Here is a 20,195-nt window from a genome sequence, read left to right on the forward strand (position 1 = left end):
AAAATAACGTTAGTCATAAACATTGGTTTGTCTGAAGACAATGCTGCTATTATACAGCAAGTTTTCCACTTAGTGCATTCCCCCATTAAATTTACTCTGAGAGTTTCAAAACTGTTGGTTTCTTGTTCCCCATAACGCTTACGGGAGAAAAGGATTTTTAGTGCGTTCTTTTCTTGCTAGTAAAGGTCTCAAACATTACTCTGCCTCATCTGCATGTCTAGTTATATATTAGACCCAAAGAGAATTATAAATAAATAAATAAAAAAAAATCAGAAGTAGTAACTTTGAACAACAACTGACGATAACTCGAAACAATATGTATATAATTTTAGAATTGTAATAAAAAAAATGTGTACTTACAATCTTTGTACTCAATGTACGAATGTGTTTATTACTGATACACAGAACAATGCGAGTTCAACCATTAAGTTTCGTTTTTAATACACTGCGGTTAGATTGGACTGGAAGTAATGATTACAATGTAAAAATGTACTATGCTATTACATTCCATCTAATTTGAATGTATAAAGTTTTATACTCGGTATCTGAATACCAAGCACGGAATAATGCTCCAGTCAAAATGTGAATACAATTTCCATCTAACCTGAATTCACATATTCATCTATATATATCCATAGGAAGTTTTACGTTCACGGATATGGAATAAGATTATTATACTTCAATTCACTCCTTAAGATACCTTCATTTTAAAGAAACAAGTTAGCATTTTATCCACAGTTCATTTAAGTTCAACTTGACGCACCTGATGAATCTTAACCCAAATTCTACTATACTATGTGTTAGTACATAACGGGAAAAGTATGTCCGAATCGATAGATTTTACACAGCTGAGTAAAATGATATTGGTGATAATAAGCCCTCATGCATAGATTTCGAGAAACGAGAAAAAATATTTTTAGTAAATATACATTTTGATGATGTAAAGTAAACCACGCAATAATAAATAACACTGATATTAAAGTATATCCTCGTCAGACTCTTCATTATAACACTAGCAAAGTGATAATCAGGTGCACACTCACAAATTTTCGTTGGGAGGGGTCCAAACTTTGGAGGAAGGGGTCCAATGCTACAAGCCACTACATCTATGTACCCGAAAAGACGAAAAGGAATTGTAAAATATTATATTTTCAGAGAAAAAATGATAGAACTAGATTGTTTTTAGAAGAGAAAGAATACAGATGAAGTGTAACATCAAATTTTAATGCTACATCAATCATTTCTCTGTTAAACAAGTGTTACCAAATATCATATTGACGTCCAAATTCATATATATAATTTCACTAGAAGTAGTCATCGCAGCAGTTAGTAGCTGCGGCATAGTTTTCAGTAATTTTTGGCGAAATATGTTCAGATTTTATCATATGTAACATAAATCCACGTACATATATAGTGGCCTCGCATTAAGTAACTTTATTTATTTATTTACATTTTCTATTTGTTCGTTTTTTTTTATTTTACACTAAATATGTTTCAATAAACTTTTTTGAACCGCTATTTTTCCCTCAACACCACAGACTTGTTCCTTAATTACCTTCGTTCCCTCACGTCACATGCTGTCCCTCAATTTCATTTGCTTCACTCTCACTTAACCTCACAGTGCTTCTGTGAATTCAACATAACTCAACCTTAACTTCAAAATACTCTGGTTCCTTAACCTCATATATTGACAACAAACAGAACACAGTTTGTGAATCGAAATCAGTTTGTGAATCTGTCGTGCGAAACGTGGAACACAGTCTCTGCTGCCGAGTTACTTGCCAAATATCGTTCAGATTCGAACAGTACTTACCGAGAAATAAAATACCATATACAAGCCGAGCCTGTCCCTGACCGAGCATGGCCACCAAATATAGCGATCTTTATTCCTTAGACAACGAATAACAGGAGCTGAGCCTGAAGTATTCACACACGCTTTTTCTCGCGCTCTTGAATAAGTTACATAAATGAACTACGTGCCAGCTAAAAGAATAGTTTACCTTCGACATTACACAGGCGCAAAGAAAGAGTACGAACTGGAAATAAGAACTCATCACAGTTTATTAATACCTCTCATCTCATGAGAAGAATTCACTCTTTCGTCCTTGAACGAGTTTAACTTGAAAGCAATAGAGCCAGTTTGGGAGCTCTCCCTCCCCCCCCCCCAAAAAAAAAAAGAAAATAAAAAGAGAAACAACATATTTCATGAAAATCGGTAAACATATTTATTTTTCATAAGTTGAAGCTTTACTTTGTATATAATTAAAAACACACTAATTATTGCTGATCAAAACTATATATTTTTCATTAAGAATGAAACGTGTGTTACAGTTTCACCAACTAATTCTTTGGCTTCATCAGACGCTATGAGATACAGGATAACTGTACAATTTTAGATACATACGGCCGCCTTTACCCCACAAGCTGCCCTGGATATCAAATTAAAGAGATTGGGTGAAACTTTAGTCCCATTGGAACGAAGGTAGAACGAGAAAATTTCCCGCTCCTACCAGGAATCGACCCAGGCCACCTGATATGTAGGTAGAAGATGCCTTTACAGACTACAACATGGTGGGCCATATTCACCTCATATTCTTGGCCAATTTTAATTCCACCTAGCAATTCTAAGCATAAAACAAAACACACGCCAGGTTGAATTAAAATCGATATACTTTATGAAAGTTAACGTGAGACAGACAGACACATTTTATATACTGTATATAAGAGATTGATTCTTGTTGAAATGACAACAATGTATTGTATACTATGTACTGGGTGACATTGTGACATTCTCAGGTTTGCAAACGTAACCAAGGTCTCGCTCCTAGCAAAGTGTTTCTCGAGTACACATACCGTCTTTAATTAGTGTTAACACTCGTTCCGCTATGCTTCTCACGAGAAATTTAGCTCATTAAAACTAAACGTTTCTTCTTTGTTTTTTAAAAGTTACTTTCGTACAAAATATTATTCTAACGTTGTAACAAGGAAAACACGAATAGTGTAAACACAATCAATCCCTATGATTATTACTGTACCACCAAGGACAATTCCTGCAGAAGCTACGGCTATACCACTTGAGATAATACTACTTTGCGCCTTAAAGAAGAAATATATAGTAACACCAATTAAATGAGATTGTTTAGATATGAATTTAAGACTATTGTCTCCTATGTCATGTGTGAGGGAAAGTCACTTATTAAAAAGTATAGGATAAACCTTTCAGGGTGTTATCGAAAAGGAGCGCTCGTAAAATTATTATTGAAAATACGTTATCCGAAAAATAATTAGAATTTTTCTGCTATTATTCGAATATTCGACTAACGAATTATTGACATTTCAAAAGCACTAACTGGAAGTACACACAAATGGCTAATGCATCTATTTTTTTTTTCACATGAATCACGGTCCTCCACATGAATCACGGTGAAATCTAGTGCTGGCCCAGTATTATCAGGTAGTAGTATGTAACTTTTTGTAGCTGTAGCTAGCTGTCAGGTAGCTGTAACTTTTTGTTTGGAGAGGCTGTAAACGCAGCCGAAATCTATCAAAGACATATTTGGGGATGACTGCTGGCAAAGACAATAAAGTTTCATTAACATACTGTATGTCAGAAAATGTGTGACTTGTGCAATAGACGGCATTTTTATTCCATGAAATCAAATATAATGGTTCAGCAAGCACTGAAGTGCGAGCGGGCTCAAATAACAACTTCAATGTGTTGGACGCCTCCGCAAGTGAAATTGATGTATACTGAAAATAGGTAAAACATAATCTTAATTTACGGACGAGCTAATGATAATGAAAGAGAAGTAACATGGTTGTTCAACAAGTGAGTTCTTGAGAAACAGCAACCACGTCATTCGACTTTTGTGGCCGTGGAATTGTAGTTTTTCAAAGATCGAGACACAGAACCATGTCTATGTCGACGGCCACCGGTTGCGTTGTAAGAACATGGTATTTGAAGAAACGTCAGATGAATATAGGCCGTATGACGGTGCAACCTTAACGAGAATGCATTTCATCCGCACCACTTACAAAGAGTACAGGGATCAATAATTATTGGCTTTCACCCAAGAGATTTGTTATTAGTTCATAGCATTGGGCACGACTCTGATACTTCTGTCAGCAGTTTTATTCTCAGATGAGAACAATCCTCGCGAGAGATGAAATTACAAATTCTTACAGCACACACACACTGATGAAATAGGGTTTTCATGCACGACCGTGTCCAATTATCAACAATGCTTTGGAATCAATGTTTGGGTTAGAATTCTTAAGACTGCATTACCGACTCTTCTACAACGACTCTCAGCTATAAACTAGTGTGTCTCTAGTTTTTAAAGAACACTCTATCGTATTACTGGAGATCTCATTAATCCAACGGTGTGGTCCAAAAGTAGGTATACTGTCCTGTACTGTATTTCATATCATTTTTTATTGTTATCAAAGAGGTGGACCTAGTTTCTTTATTATTTCTTCTCAACGTCTTTTTACTTATAGCTTAAACCCGGAACAGTCGAAGCAAATAAATCATAAACTAGAATGTTATACTTGATCAATGCAGGGGTGTAGATATATACCTACCTTGGGGCTACCCTGTATAATGAAGTTTCGGCCCAGTTAAGTGACAGGAAGTGTTAATACCTGTACCTCACCTTCTATCATGGCCAGACGGCCACAAATCTAAATCCTTTCGACTTTAATTTTGTGATGTCTAAACGCTGGGCCAGTTTCTGACGTCCAGATTTTGGAGCAAGATTTGCATGGACCAGCAATGCTCTTAAATACACAAGGGTTTTATTCAAAGAGTTCTTACTTCGACGTTTCATTTTAATTATTATTCAGAGCAGGGACTCCGGGTATATCTGTTGTGAGGAGGATAATGTGTACGCTACATTAAATGCTGCAATTGTACGTTTATTGTGCATTTCGAAGAATCTTCTTGTACGTACCTTCTCATGCCATAAATCATCTCCTGAAATTTGTTCCGTTCTCCATCAATATCCTTTTACATAAATTACGACAATAATGCCAAATTTATGAATTGTTATTTCTTAATAGTGTTAATATCCTGTAGAAAACTTTTGAAAAAACAATAGTCCCCTATACTCCTTAGTTTTGCTGTTGCAAGATATTTGTAAAGTTACTTTAATTAAGGCGTATCGAAGTTTATTCAAGACAACTTTGGATCACGCGTAGTCCAACTAAGGAAACCCTTTGTGAGTTGTAATACCTTTGTGAGTTACTAAGTCTTCTTTCTAAAATCTAGATCTTTAGGTTATGAAAACGAAAAGAATACGATACCAATAAAAAAAAAATTAAAAGGATTCGAGTTCACTGAAAGTTTTAAGACTAGACTAAGAGACAAGAACTTATTAACTATGTTCAGGTGAAATCTCAGTGCATGTTTAGTTTGTTAAGGTTTTTGTTTTCGTTTACGTCAAATCTGTAATTCAACGTTCGACGAAAGAAGATGGACGATATATGTAAGAAATAATAATAATAATAATAATAATAATAATAATAATAATAATAATAATAATAATAATAATAATAATAATAATGGTGATTGTGGTGGTAGTAGTAGTAGTAGGAGGAGGAGGAGGAGGAAGAGGAGGTGGTGGTGGTGTTGTAAAGCACAGAAATAAGATAAAGATACAATAGAGTGATTACTCTAGTGAAAACACCCGTAAATATAAACATATTTAAAATCCAGAAACCTCTCCAAACGTAAGTATACCTGGATATAAAATAAAGAAATACTTTAATATATTGCAAGTAAGGAAGGAGAAAGCAAAAGTAATAAAGTAAATAAATAAACAGAATTTGGAATGTTGTACGAAGAATTTTTTTCTTTCTTTTTAATTTTTCTCACTTGTTATGAAAAGTCAAAAAAAGCCAATTAAGGTCACTGTTCTTGTGCTCTAAGGTTATACGCCGCAGGTCATCACTTAAGATCATTATGGCTTACGTATGAAATTAAGAATTTTCTTAATAGCATTTTGATTTGACTACTAGTTTTACAAGTTCTCTTTCACATTACACACATGCGCGCACACACACCATACACACACACATATTCAGAGAAAGTCATTTACATACGTGTAAAGAGAACGGCAAAAAACCAAGATCCGTGCGTATTTCGTGCTGCATGTTTTCTTGTTTGAGGAAAAAGCAGAAAGAAATTGTCGAACTTCAACAATTCTTCATAAAATGATATCAAAGTTTCAAATAACATGGAATCAAACCCTTAGTTTCAGGATCTCGCGGTTACGTCTTGTAAACTTGTAAATGAGAAGAATGATAAACCACGTGGACAATGAAAATATAATTGGTGGTATAAAGATAGTGGTAGGAAACTAAGAAATCGTGTAAATCCATAGGCAGAGGTCTGTGGACATAAAAAATGTATTCGGACCGCATCCGCATCATCTCGATCCTCAGATAATAAGATGACAAATATAAAGAATTTTGTACTATGAATCACAATTTTAAAAATAGTTTTGAATGCAACAGCTGCAATTTTCTTTTTTACAATTTCGTGAATCGTGTGTTATAGTATAATTAAAATGCAAGCTAAACTATCAATAATATCTCTTCTTATAGTAAATTGCAAATTGTACTGTGCTAAAATAAATGTAAAATGAATCATGTAAACAGAAATATGAAATTAATGGAAAACATATCTGCATACTTAAGATCCGTTCAAAATGCAAGTTTTTGACAAGAAAATTGTCAAGTCCGTAATACCATATCTGTCAATTAATAATGAAATGGACAATGGTAAAATGGAAAATGAGCCCCCCACATACAAAGAACACATTACTCACTTCACAGAAACTGTCAAAAATTAGATTATCACTTCATAGGGTTAAAAGCAGAGAAAAGGAGAAAATGTTGAACGAATCTAAATTTTGCCTTAGTGGTTATTTATCGCGAAAGGATAATGACACCTTATTAGAAGATGTACAAAATTAATAACTTAGTGTTTAGAAGAACGATCACTCAAATTCTAATATCTTCACGAATATCTGCATTTTTATCCGCCATCCACACAAGAACTAAAATATATCGCCAAAACCTATAATGATGCGAACATCTGCATCCGTGAAGACCTCTACCAATGAATATTAAGATTTTTCCATCACAAACTCATATCGATTCAGGGTCCCTAAAGCCGAAAGTGAGCTCTCTACAAGTGAGTCAACACGCTCTCTCCCCAGAATTTCCGTAAAGTTACTATGGTGACTATGGTGAGGATATGGTGGTTCAGGGGTAAAACGCTCATCTGATAGAGTGATTCCACATTCGGTACCACTCTGTGTATTTGTGATGGACAGCATCGTGTCTGTTGGTGCACTCGTTTTCCTCCCACGTTCTCATTCCACCAATTGATCTATAATAATTCAGTTTCATTAAGCATCCGTCTACTTTAGCCTAAAGATCACATGTGTAATATGTTGAATTAAAGATTTGATTTATTTTTCTTTTCACCTGAGCATCACCTTTAAAGAACATCACAGTACATTACTAATGGCAGAATATACAGGTCGGAAGGTAACAACACCAAAAAACTTAGAGAGGTGATTCCTTATCTGAAATGAAAGAAAAACGTTCTAATAAACATGGGTCGGAAAACATCTCCTTTCAGAGTTATGAACCGCCGAAAATTCGAAAAATCACGTTTCAAAGCGCCCTAGCTCAGAAACTATAGGACCTATCCCAAGAGGCTTAAGGAATTACATAGGAACTAGTATGCGCTCTATCTAAATATCCATGTTTTACCATCCTCCGTTATCGGCGAAACGAACTGTAAAAGGAAGTTGAGGTATTGAATACTCCTTTAAGTACTAATGGTGCGCTTGTTTCGCTGGTACCAGTGAATTCTGAAACATGGATATTTAGACAGAACGCATACTAGTTCTTGTGTAATTCCTTAATCCGCTTGGGATAGGCCCTACAGTTTAAGCCAGGGCGTTTTCAAACATGATTTTTCGAATATTCGGGGGTTCATAACTCTGGAGGGAGATGTTTTCCAATCCATGTTAATTATTACTTTTTTTCTTTCATTTCATATAAAGAAATCAATTCCCAAAGCTTTTCGGTTTATTACCTTCCACCCTGTATAACTTACAGTATTCTGCTATTGGTGGCAAGCCACCACCTATCGCAATTGAGCAGTTTTCGTGAGCTATATAGAAAATCTAACATTAATCTCCCTTATACTACTAATGTTATGATTACCCTATTTTATGGAGAATATATGACAATTTTAATTTTCTTCTACATATATCATTCTTCGAAATATGGCATCACATCTCTTAAAATACCAACTTTTTTTTTAACATTTTAAGAGATCCATTTCCTCCCTTTAATTATCTCCAACGTCTATTATTTTTTCTCCAACAATTTTACATTATTTTTCTGTTCTTTCCAAATTAGTTTCCATATTCGTATTATAGACGTCTAACTGTAAAACTGAAGTTCAAATTATTGGTCTTAAAAGCTAGACAATATTCATAACATAAAACAGGTAAAGGATGGTCATGAAACAAAATATACATGATATCAAACTTCCTGATACTTTTTTTGCCAGACATTATGTGAAATTATATATATATATATATATATATATATATATATATATATATATATATATTACTGTTAAAAGCATGTAAAAAGCCTTTTTTACAAATCTGCAAATTACTGGTAGTTACGGAACAACCTATCTCAAGTACAAACAAGTCCTAATAAACATAAGGGATCTGCACATAAGGGATCTGCACTTTTCCAAGACAGGGTATTAAAATCACATTAAGAGAATATTTGCAACTTCGTCACATACCGGTAAGTAGAGACAATGATTCCTTCGCAAATGCTACTTGAAAATTATCATAAACTAAAAATGAAAATTAATTACCAGACACTCAAAAAAATGAACAACTTGAAGTTTGTCTAGACATGAAGACGTATTATGGTACGCATCGTAAAGTAAATGAACCTAACGTCGTTACTAACTAGTGTTAGTGATTTGAATGTTATATTTAAAAAATCATTGATTATTTTTTTATGATTCGAAAGCTCTAGCAGTTTCCTGGTAAAATCAGAAACAAGTTTCCTAACATAGATTTGGCAGTTCAAACAAATATAGAAACCTCCATTATACATATGTGTACTGTACATTAAGCTGAAATGACGAAGTACTTCAGGCAATATGAAGATTAAGTTCAAAAGCAATATTTTCGTTAACTGAATGGTCTAAACTTGGTACATGTTGTGGTATAGTATATTGTAACTGACTTTCTACGCAACCTTTTTGGTTTATGTCTCATCTGATTCGAATTTAATTTTCATCTTCATGAAATTTAAGGTGGGATCAGGACCAGTTTGTGTCCTTACAAAGGGTTAAACATTCGACCGCACACAAAAAGCACGAATGATAGCGACACGGTTATTCGGACATCTTTCTCCGAATAGCCTTGTATTTATTATTTTCTTAACATGTTTTTGCATTGATATCAGTGGCGTATTTAGGGGGGTGGCTATCGGGCTCAAACCCACCTCGAAATTCCACGTACAACAATAATTCTTCTTACCACTTCTAAGGGAAAAATATAAGTGCTTATTCATGTGTTCTGCATAGCGCTCCCCGAAACAAAATCGTAAATACACCATTGATTGATATTGACAAGATTTTACGTATATTTACGCCAAAGACGTATATTTACGCCGAATCAAGACTATTGATTCATGGATTTCAACCTAAAATTTAGAACTATTTTAGCAAGACTCTTGAGAACTTGATTAAATAATTTGAAAATATGACTCAAAGTTTCGTGTCGAAGTACAGAAAAAAAAGTAAATGCTGTTATTGTATCTCGACACTTATTTGACGGTATTGCATGATCAAGTTTCGTGTAAAAGTGTTCCCATTGTCTGCGACAAATAGTCTCTAACGTGCTAGTCACTGGTGGTTCTTATGTAATCATAAAATCGATTGTTTTGTCACAAGGAAGATGCAGAATTATAAGCGACTACCTCAACAAATAAGTTATTATCGTCTACTTTTGTAAGGTATCAACAAAAATTATATACCATTCTATATGTAGTAAAATGCTTCCATAACTTTGGGACAGAAGATTTAATTTGAGAACAGTATTACTTGATACAGACAGGATGTTACATAATTAGTTACTTCTCAAGTGTCCGTATAACCCTCTCATAAACTCGTTAAATACTCCTAGCATACGTTAATGGGAAGGTATTCCAGACAAAATCAAAGATACAGAGTAGTATCTCCCTTGAACGTTTAAAGAACTTCTTACAGCGCATGTACGAAGTATATATCGGTTCAGGAACTGAAAGTAGCAATTTACTACAACTGTAGTTTTATCTTTCTTTCTTTCTTTTTTAAACAGTATTCATATACGTGTACATATCTATTTTGATTTTAAATTTCTCTTCTAGCACCTCATTCATTCATTAAATGCTAACATGTATCTAATGGATGTCTCTATCTACCCACGTATCTCAGTGTTCCTTCGTATTCAAGTGTATAATGTGCGTACGATCTATGCAGATTATTCCAGGTTCGTTCCTGAGGAGTTCTTGTCTTGGAAAAACACACTAATAGTTTCAAGTCCCGCATTAAATACTTGTAAGTCTCGTTTCATATTACTCCAGTACTGCAAAAGAATGTAAGATTTAAATTACTCGATTAATTTATTTCATGTTACAGTTGATAGCGGTACTAAAGCAGCCAATTGCGACATGAATAAGAAGATATCAACTGAGGAATATAACGCAGCGAAGTTCTCTCAATTTGTGGCAAAACTCTGCCAATCAGTGATGGAACAGATCACGGACTTCGTACCCTGTGACCCGAATAGATTCATGTTGCAGAGTGATTCATAAATCATCATCATACATATGGGAAGTATTGTGAAGGTGCTAATGTAATCCTAACATCTCTTTCTTCTCATTAAGTATATACTTTTCTTTCTATCCTTTTGTGTTCCAAAGTATCGCACTGAAAGAGAACTACAAGGACTATCAGAACACAAATGTGTGCGAATCACAAAAAAGAAAAGCTGCATGGATTTTTTAATGAGGGCTCAATATATAATCGAGAAACCCTGTAAAACTAGTTATGTAGAATATAAGAGATGTTAGTGAGTCGAAGCAGTGAAATATTTCTGTATAATCTGCGTTCAAAATCGTTGCATTATTTTTCAGTATGAGTCAAAACATGATGACTAAGAAATATCACACCGGGAATCGAATACGTGAATGTTCGAACTTGAATAGTGGACATCATTAATCCACTACAGAATTCTGCAGTAACGCTGTAGAGCTGGTGTTTCGGCTACTTCCGGGTGTATTTGAATTCAGACCAGTTCTGAGAAGCGAAACGCGGACCCGGATGATCGAACAAAAGTTGTAATCCAAGTGACTGAAGAACACTTATGATGATGACGATCATGTAATATTCAGACTGTATGGCAGATATAGATGAAGGCTTATCCTACTCTCTATCACTTATGTAATATCTAGCTATAGAAAGTCTTGAAACTGGTTCATCCATACACAAGTTATTAATGAAGACTAAACACTGCTTTAGTGTACAATTTTGCTGGTGATTGTACTAAACTCAGTTTCATTTCCCCAAATTTTATAAAATATAAAACTCTGAAAAATGTATAATTTTTACATAAATTTTACAGAAGAGAATGGAAACTATTTTTCACAGAACGCCAATGCGATAATTTGTTCTAAAGTTCAAGTTGATGTAGCGTTTGGTCACACCCCTGTCAGTGGCAAAGTCATTCATTTTCGAAATTGAATTTCCGCTTGGTGGGAAAGAGACAACGAGCTGGCAAATTGTTCTCGAATCTGCTGTTAAGAGACTTTCATTCTATTGCCTTCAACCTTATCTATCCTGGAAATGGGAAAGCAATTCTCATTCAATTCAACATTATTTACGCTTGTCGATTTTCCTTTTTTTATCTCTTTATCTTTGTGTTGATTAGTTCATTTATTATTGGGATAAGTAGTAAAAAAATACATTATATTGTTTCATTAAGCTTTGAAATATTTAGTATTCCCAAAACCACGAATGAACTCCTTTCACTGCCAAATTGTTAACACACTTGCATTTTGCATGCACCGTTTTTGGGTTCAATTCCCGATACAAGGCATTTGCCTAGTGTTTTAGCACCAGACGACACGAGACAAGAAACAAGGTTTTCTCATTTCTTTTTGTAAATTTATGTACAATAGTTTTGCCCTGCTTTTTTACACTTCATCTAAAATTTCTCATAATCCTTCCACCTCGCAAGATGTAAACGAAAGATGCAATATAAAAGCATTTAAACCATATTTATTATTGGAATATATTGTATAATGTAAAGTTGTATAAAAAAAAAAAAGCGGTTTTCTGTTAAAGTTTTTTTTAAAATAAAAACGCACTATACTTTCACGTTCTTTTCAAAAAAAAAATTTTTCGGAATAACAATTCCTTTCCTTCTTTTCAAATAACGCTCTAAGAACTTTATTCTTAATTTAATATACTCAAATTAAAAAAAAAAAGAAATAAAAAAGAAGGTTCATGTTTCTAAAAATAAAAGATAATTATTCATTATGTAGTAGCACATTTCCAATATGTCCTATCCATAGGTGCAGTATTTGCTATTATAGTCGGAATTATTCATTCATTCTCTCTATTTAGAGGAACAACAATAAATCCGACATGATTAAAAAGTCAATTCGTAGGTTGTTTCTTTTCTTTTCTTTTTTTTATTGGAAAAGCATCGTTCATCCTGAATTTGTACCACGTGATCAAATGGTAAACAAATAGTTGTACCAGGTCATTTTAGCGCGTTTGAGGCAGGGGCGAATCCAGGACCGACTTCTGGGGGGGGTCATACTGCTACTTACAGCTACTTTTAAGAGCTTCAAACTCTGGGATGGGTTTTATTTATATATATAAAATAAGATAGTTTCCTCTTCTGGGGGGGGGCAATCGCCCCGATCCCCCCTAGATCCGCCACTGGTTTGAGGAATGCTGTGCGCAGGAAGAGGTCTGAACTGTGGGAAAGCCAAATTTGGATGGTGCACCATGCCAATGTGCCGGCTCACGCGTCGCTCCTCATCCGCAGTTATTTGGTAAAACATCAGTCTCCCGTTTTGTATCCCGTCCACCAGTAGCGTACACAGGAATTTATTTCGGGGAAGTCCAAACTCAATATTTCAGGGAGGGGTATTCTATATGAAAATTCCTAAAATACCCCTAAAAGTAGGGTAAATTTACACAAAGTCGAAATTTCGGGGGGGTTCGGATCCCCAGGACCCACCCCGCCATCCACCCTATTCTCTGGATCTAGCCCCAGCAGACTCTTTCTTGTTTCCTAAACTTTAAACCGCGTTGAAAGGATGTCATTTCCAAATCACATAACGCTTTCATGACAATGCGACAATAGATCTGCGCGCCATCCCGGAAAGTGCTTTCCAAAAATGGAAGAAACGTTGGGAACGGTGTATTGCCAGCAGAGGGGCTACTTTAAAGGGAACAGTGCTTAGAATATTGTTCAATGAGCAATGAAGATGCTATAGCAAAAGTTCGGGTTTCCTTTTGAACACACTTCGTGCTATAAAATGTCGAAATGCACATGATATCTTTGTTGTCAGTTCTACAGCTAGCACTTGTATATTAGATTTCGGCTAGCTTGGCACTTCGTCCCCAGACTCCCGTATAATGAAGATAGTTCTTTTATACGAGTAACCCAGTTCTTTTATACGAGGTATCTCCAATTCTATTCCTTAGTTACTACACTATAGTCACTAAATTTTAAGTTTATAACATAACTTTCAAACCACAGGTAAAATAAACTGTCATCCCTTCTCCTACTCTATTACTTAGTGGACCTAGCAACTTAAAACGTAAATGGGCTACAACCTTAATTTTGGTTGGAGCTAGTGAAGGCAAACAATGTATAAACAAATTCAAATTGTAACGCCAAGAATGAAATTTCTTTTCATAGTAAATAACGCTATTTGCATTTACAATACATGATAAGTGAATTAAACAACGTAAGACAAATATGTGATCTATGTACAGTTTTTGTTCTCAAATAACGCTAACTTTATAATATTTTTATCAGTTGAATACGAGGCAGTAACGTTTGTTTCTAAAAGGTCATAATAATAATAATAATAATAATAATAATAATAATAATAATAATAATAATAATAATAATAATAATAATAATAATAATAATAGTCATCATCATCATCTCCTCATTGTTAAATGATTAGCGCTCATCCCTTAGGTATCAATGACCAGAATTCTATTCCTTAGGAACTCATCTGGTGATCTCACGTTAAATAGGTCCCTATCTCGTGTAGCATCGGAACTAAAAGAGGCGTTATGTTCAGAACAAACTCAAACAGGGATGTTCACTAACCCTCTATAAAAACATCTTCATTTGAAGCTTTCCAAAAGTAAATTGTTTTCGACACCACTGGTTTCAAATACTACTAAAGTTTATATTAGCAACATTAAAATTTGATTTACAAAGTAGCCTTACTTTATACAACCCGCCGACATTAGTTAACAAGCAAGGTTGCATAATTCAGTATTACTTCCAACTTTGCGGCAAAACATGCGTTTTATTAACTTCTATCTTAAGGAGGTTTTTTTAACCTTTATTATTATTCATAGTTTCTTTAACCGAAGTCTTAAATTATGTAGGAAATCACCACAAACCCAATACTTTTCAAGTTACATTCGTTTTACTATTTAAGCAGTACCGAGAAACAGCATCTAATATTCTTCGGATCAAGAGGGGGCCGCGGTGGCTCAGTGGTAGAGCGTTCACCTCTGGTGCTTGGGGTCCCGGGTTCGATCCCAGCCCCCGCCAAGTGAACTTTGTGGTGGACAAACACCGTGTGCGTGGGTTTTCTCGGGGTTCTCCCGTTTCCTCCCACTTTCTTCATTCCACCATTTCATTCATCACTCATCATCACCGTCTCCTTTAGCCTAACCGGCATAACCGTGGGACGTAAAACTCAAAGATTTCATTTCATTTCTTCGGATCAAGAGAACTTTAATTCGAATTCCAAACATGAATCACTAATAGAAATACATCAAGCAATTGCTAGGATCGTAAGTTTTGGTTATATTAGCCATAGCTTCTCGGAGCCATACAAAATCAAGACGTTAGGTGCTTAACGTTATTCTTATCACATAGCGAATAGATACAACAACTTACCATTGTATGACTTGAATGGCCGCGTATGAAAAAACTACGTACTCAATATATTATTTCAGCAGAGTTGTACTATTCTGCATTATGTGCCGCGGGCACGGTAGCTCAGTGGTAGAGCGCCTACTTCTGGTGCGTGGGGTCCTTGTTTCGATCCTCGGCCAAATAAGCTTGTGATGGACGACATTCTCGGGCTACTTCCGTTCCTTCTCACTTTCTCATTCCACCAGTTCTTCCATCATCATTCACTTGCCTTAATCATTGTCTCCCTTAGTCTAAACGGGCATAACCGCGGGACGTTAAACTGAGATATTTCATTTCATTTTGATTTATGTGCCGTCTCTATGTGCTTACAGGAGTAATTATATGTATTAAGTAAATCGAACTTTGAATTCTAGTTTAATGTTAAACTTACTCACACTAGGCCTACACAAAAGGAATTATTTTATTACATTTCATAAATCTTTTAATACAAAAAAAGAAAATAATATAGCACACGAAGAACTAAATATAAGGGAACATTTCTTTAACATTAATTAGAAATTGTGAATTATCAAAATGGGAGATTTTTTGTACTCATCCCATTAAACTGTATTCTGAAGGCCTGTAGCTAAAGATAGGTAAGGGAGGACCGTTTCTCTTAATTCTTTAGAGTATCAAAAATAAATAAATACGAAAGAAATAGTTGTAATGTCTACAACATGAAGATAAGTAACCAGATCTTAGTTAACCAGCTTCTATGTACCCTGTCGTAGCCAAATTACTAGCGCAAGTGTTTTCTGTGCGTGTGATACCGAGTTTGATCTCCGTTTAGGATACCTGCCCCGGATAAGAACTTGAGAAGTGAACCAGTACCGATACCCACTTTTAGCAGGAGGTCTCCATTTTCTACTACAGCCTCTATATTGAAAAGGAACGTTAAACACTAATCAATCAATCAATAGAGCTACCTAACTAACATTTCTTGGTTGCTATGGTTCTAGCATTTAATCGCAATCAATAAACTACATAACCTCATGTTAACAAAACATGTCTAAATAAAATCTTCCAGTTTAACCTTCCACAATTATACCCTATAGGGTAAGGGAGACGGATGATTAATGCAAGTGAATGGTGGAAGAAAATGAAACCTTTAAGCGTTAACGTATCCCACAATTGACCGGCTATGCTAAAGAAGATGGTAATAAGAAATGAATGAAATGGTGGAATGAAGAAAGTGGGAGGAAACGCGAGAATCCTGAGAAAAACCCCACACACGGTGTTTCTCCAAAACAAAGTACACTTGGCGAAAGCTGGGATCGAACCAAGGACCCATGCACCGGAGGTGAACGCTCTACCACTGTCACCACGTTCCCAGGAATAATGGAAGAATCGGTGGAACGAGAATGTGGGAGTACTCCGAGAAAACACACGAACATGATGTTGTCCACCACAAACATGCTTGACCAGGGAGTCCACGCCCCAGAGGTAAGCGTTCTACCAGTGAGCCAATATCCCTCATGTCAAGGAAATAAAAAAATAGGCTTATAAAATTTCCTGTCGGAACTGAGTTTTCATTAGCCTATATCAGCGTTTCCCAACCTTTTTCAACTTGTGGCACACTACGGGTGAAACTTGAATTCTCGCGGCACACTTATAGATATTATTATTTGTAAATATAAAACACAGAGGTATTTTTTCTGCATTACTTATCTCCTTCCCACAGAGAAGAAAGCCCTATCACTGGTTTTCCCCCCTGGTAAATCATTATGCTTATTCTTCACTCAGATTTAAAAATAGAAAACAATCGCAATGAAATATTGGACTCAGGTTTCTAAAAATACGCTTTCTTTTTAAAAACTGTACCCACCCTTTTACTAAGAAGGAAGATCACTAAATAATGAACAAACAAACAAATCTCTTTTACTTTAAACACAAATGTAGGTAATTTGTACGCATGTTTGCTTTGTCGAAGAGATTGAATGATATTCTAAATTTTCAAGTTGCGAAATAGTCTGCAACAATAAAGAAGTAATAATGATCACAACAATGATAAATTCCTGTTTTTCAACATTAAAAATGTTCTGAAAAGTAACACGGTATGAAACTTAAAATTGTAGATTCATAGTAGAGGTTCATAGTAATGTGAAATACAAATATACATTTTTACCAACGTTTTGTAATTTGATTGCTATAGAATTAATAATTTTGTTCGATTTCCTCGCGGCACACTAGTGTGCCGCGGCACACCGGTTGGGAAACGCTGGCCTATATGGCAAGCATACATTACCGTGTTTCTTTATTAGTTTTTTTTCCCTCAACTAAATACGCTTATTATGATGCCTTTAGTTATATGCATACAAATACTGAATAACTCCCTTACTTTTCCATTCTACAATGCAACTAGCAATTAGCATTCTCACTTTGCAATAGGAAGATTCTGGATTCAACTCCATTGTCGGTTATCCTGATTGGCAAAATTCCATCCAAGAACCTTACCAAAGGTCTAGCGTACTGATTTTCCAAATGTTCATGTAGAATGATTAAAGACAATTACATAGCCGGCAGATTATTGTTATTTAGAGAGTGAAAAAAATGAAATCATTAAGTTTTACGTCCCACGCTTATGCCAGTTAGGCTAAAGGAGACGGTGATTATGAGAAATGAATGAAATGGTGGAATGAAGAAAGTGGGAGGAAACGGGAGAACCCCGAGAAAACCCATGAGCACGCTGTTTGTCCACCACAAAGTCCACACGGCGCGAGCTGGGATCGAACCAGGGACCCCAAGCACCGGAGGTGAACGCTCTACCACTGAGCCACCGCGCTCCCTAATTATTTAGAGAGTGATCAAGCTTTCGATCACTCTTCCAACTTGCAAGACTTCATAAACGACATATTGCACTCAACTAAAGGTGATATTAACGATATTAATTTCTACAGAATAGAATATTAAATGGAGATTTAAAGCATAATTTCAGAATTTGTCTGCTGCCACTGAGAAAACCAAGTACCATAACCAGCACGTAGTGTTGCCCATGAGACGAAACTGCAAGTTCGTGTCGAAATACGAGATGAGAAAGAGATCTTCCACATAGCCTACATACGTACATTTTCGAGACAACGCTACTTTCAGGATATATATTTTCGAGACGAGACAGCCTCAAATCTTGTCCCATGGGCAACACTACAAGCTCGGAGAATCGAAATCTTGATCTCCAAATAAAAACAAAATACATATAAGATTCTCATCTATCGCATAAAATTATATAGGAAGTTATGTTAATTTCAGTCGAATATTGCATTCAAATAAAACGCTAATTACGAAGAAAAAAGTTTAAATGATTTCTCCGTGAAGAATATAATGGAGGACCTTAACAATTAAAGCTATTATTACAATTAACGTGATAAATGGCATTCAAGTACGGCTGCTACCATGGACTAGAGGGTGCGCAGTAATTGATTTATTGCTTAGAGTTAGTCTTTTTTCAGCATAGAGGCTTTATGAGACGTATATATACAGTTTAAGGTGGAATTCGAACCTTTGTAATGCGTTCAAATTTCAAATGTTTAACCCAGGACCTTTTGCACTAAATGTATGTGTCCAAGCCACTACACCAGTGGAGAGGACAAGAGCATGCAGTGCATCAAGCGAAATTATTATTATTATTATTATTATTATTATTATTATTATTATTATTATTATTATTATTATTATTATTATATAGTGCGCCTTCGAGGCTAAGTGGCTAACGAGTGTAGCCCTGGGTTCAATCCCTGGTGGAATGCTAAGTCTCGAATAAAAGAATCCTGTACTGGTTTGTCCATTTCATACAGCCTCGGTGCTGTAAAGGAACGCAAAACTATTATATTATTAATAGTATTAAACAAAACTCGATATTCAGTATCAACTTTTTAAAATATACACTAATTCAGTGTTCGAAATTAATAAAAAAAAAACATTTTGTAGCTTTGAAACATAGAAAAAAAATATAAACTGTTTAAATAGAATTTTTAAATACTGTATTTAAAAGACTACTCACCACATAAAAACATGAATTTCCAAATAGTCGTGCACACAAAAAGAGGATTACACTATGAAGAAATGTTCATTAGTCAATCTTATTTCAGTTATTACGTTAATCACAAACAAAACAACAGCATTTAATTGCACAGAGCACTTATTCAGTACGATAATAACATAAACTCAACACTACCACGAAGCAACAAGTGTAAATTCACACACGCATTTAATTTATTTATTCATTTATTTATAATTAATAACAGTAATGATATCACTTCTGTCTTCAAGCACAGTATGTCTAAATCCTGTATTTTACATTAGCTTCAAGTTTCGTCAACTTTTTCTCTCAAAAGTTCACGAACTTGTAAAGCATTGTGTTTAACTCAGCATATAACCACACACACATACACATGGGATACGCACTCTACTACTGCCTTCCACGCGCCTGTTGGAGAGCGACTGCTGCCGCACAACGCCAGACTTTTCTCAATAGAAGTCTTTACCTACGGATTTCTCAATGTTGCCAACCAACACTGCGCATTAGTCACATGAAGAAAATTAAATAAATCAGCTGAACGTACGATAATATGATATAGTGTACTAGCAATACATAATGCTTAACAGTTTGTATAACTTTAAAAATATTAATTTGCACTTAAATACTGCGTACTTTTGTTCATTTTCTTATATGCTTGGTCTTGCGTGTTACCCCATCCTATAAGATCATCTTTTTGTAGGGACTTACTTAAGGTTTTAAAAATAATCACTGTTATGAGGACAAAGTTACTTAACTATTCAAATCCAGGTTACTAGAAATAATGACGATCCACTGATACGTAGCATAACTCAGTTAAATGTACTTTGTGTGACCAGTCAGAATACATCATGAGTTATAACACTACGCTTTGTTTCATAGTTGTAACTGGTAGA

General features: G+C 35.1%; 1 protein-coding gene across 1 annotated transcript in view; it reads right to left on the reverse strand.

Moving 5' to 3' along the window:
- Nucleotides 1-19,740, reverse strand: part of LOC145678352 (uncharacterized) — a 238,847-nt gene extending 219,107 nt beyond the window's left edge. The window contains exon 1 of the mRNA XM_081748401.1: nt 19,285-19,740. The gene's annotated coding sequence lies outside the window, so the exon portion shown is untranslated. The remainder of the gene's footprint in view (nt 1-19,284) is intronic.
- Between the last annotated feature and the right edge of the window lie 455 nt (nt 19,741-20,195).

Source organism: Thermobia domestica, chromosome 2 (assembly GCF_964235325.1).
Source record: "Thermobia domestica chromosome 2, izTheDome1.hap1.1, whole genome shotgun sequence".
Lineage (NCBI taxonomy): Eukaryota > Metazoa > Arthropoda > Insecta > Zygentoma > Lepismatidae > Thermobia > Thermobia domestica.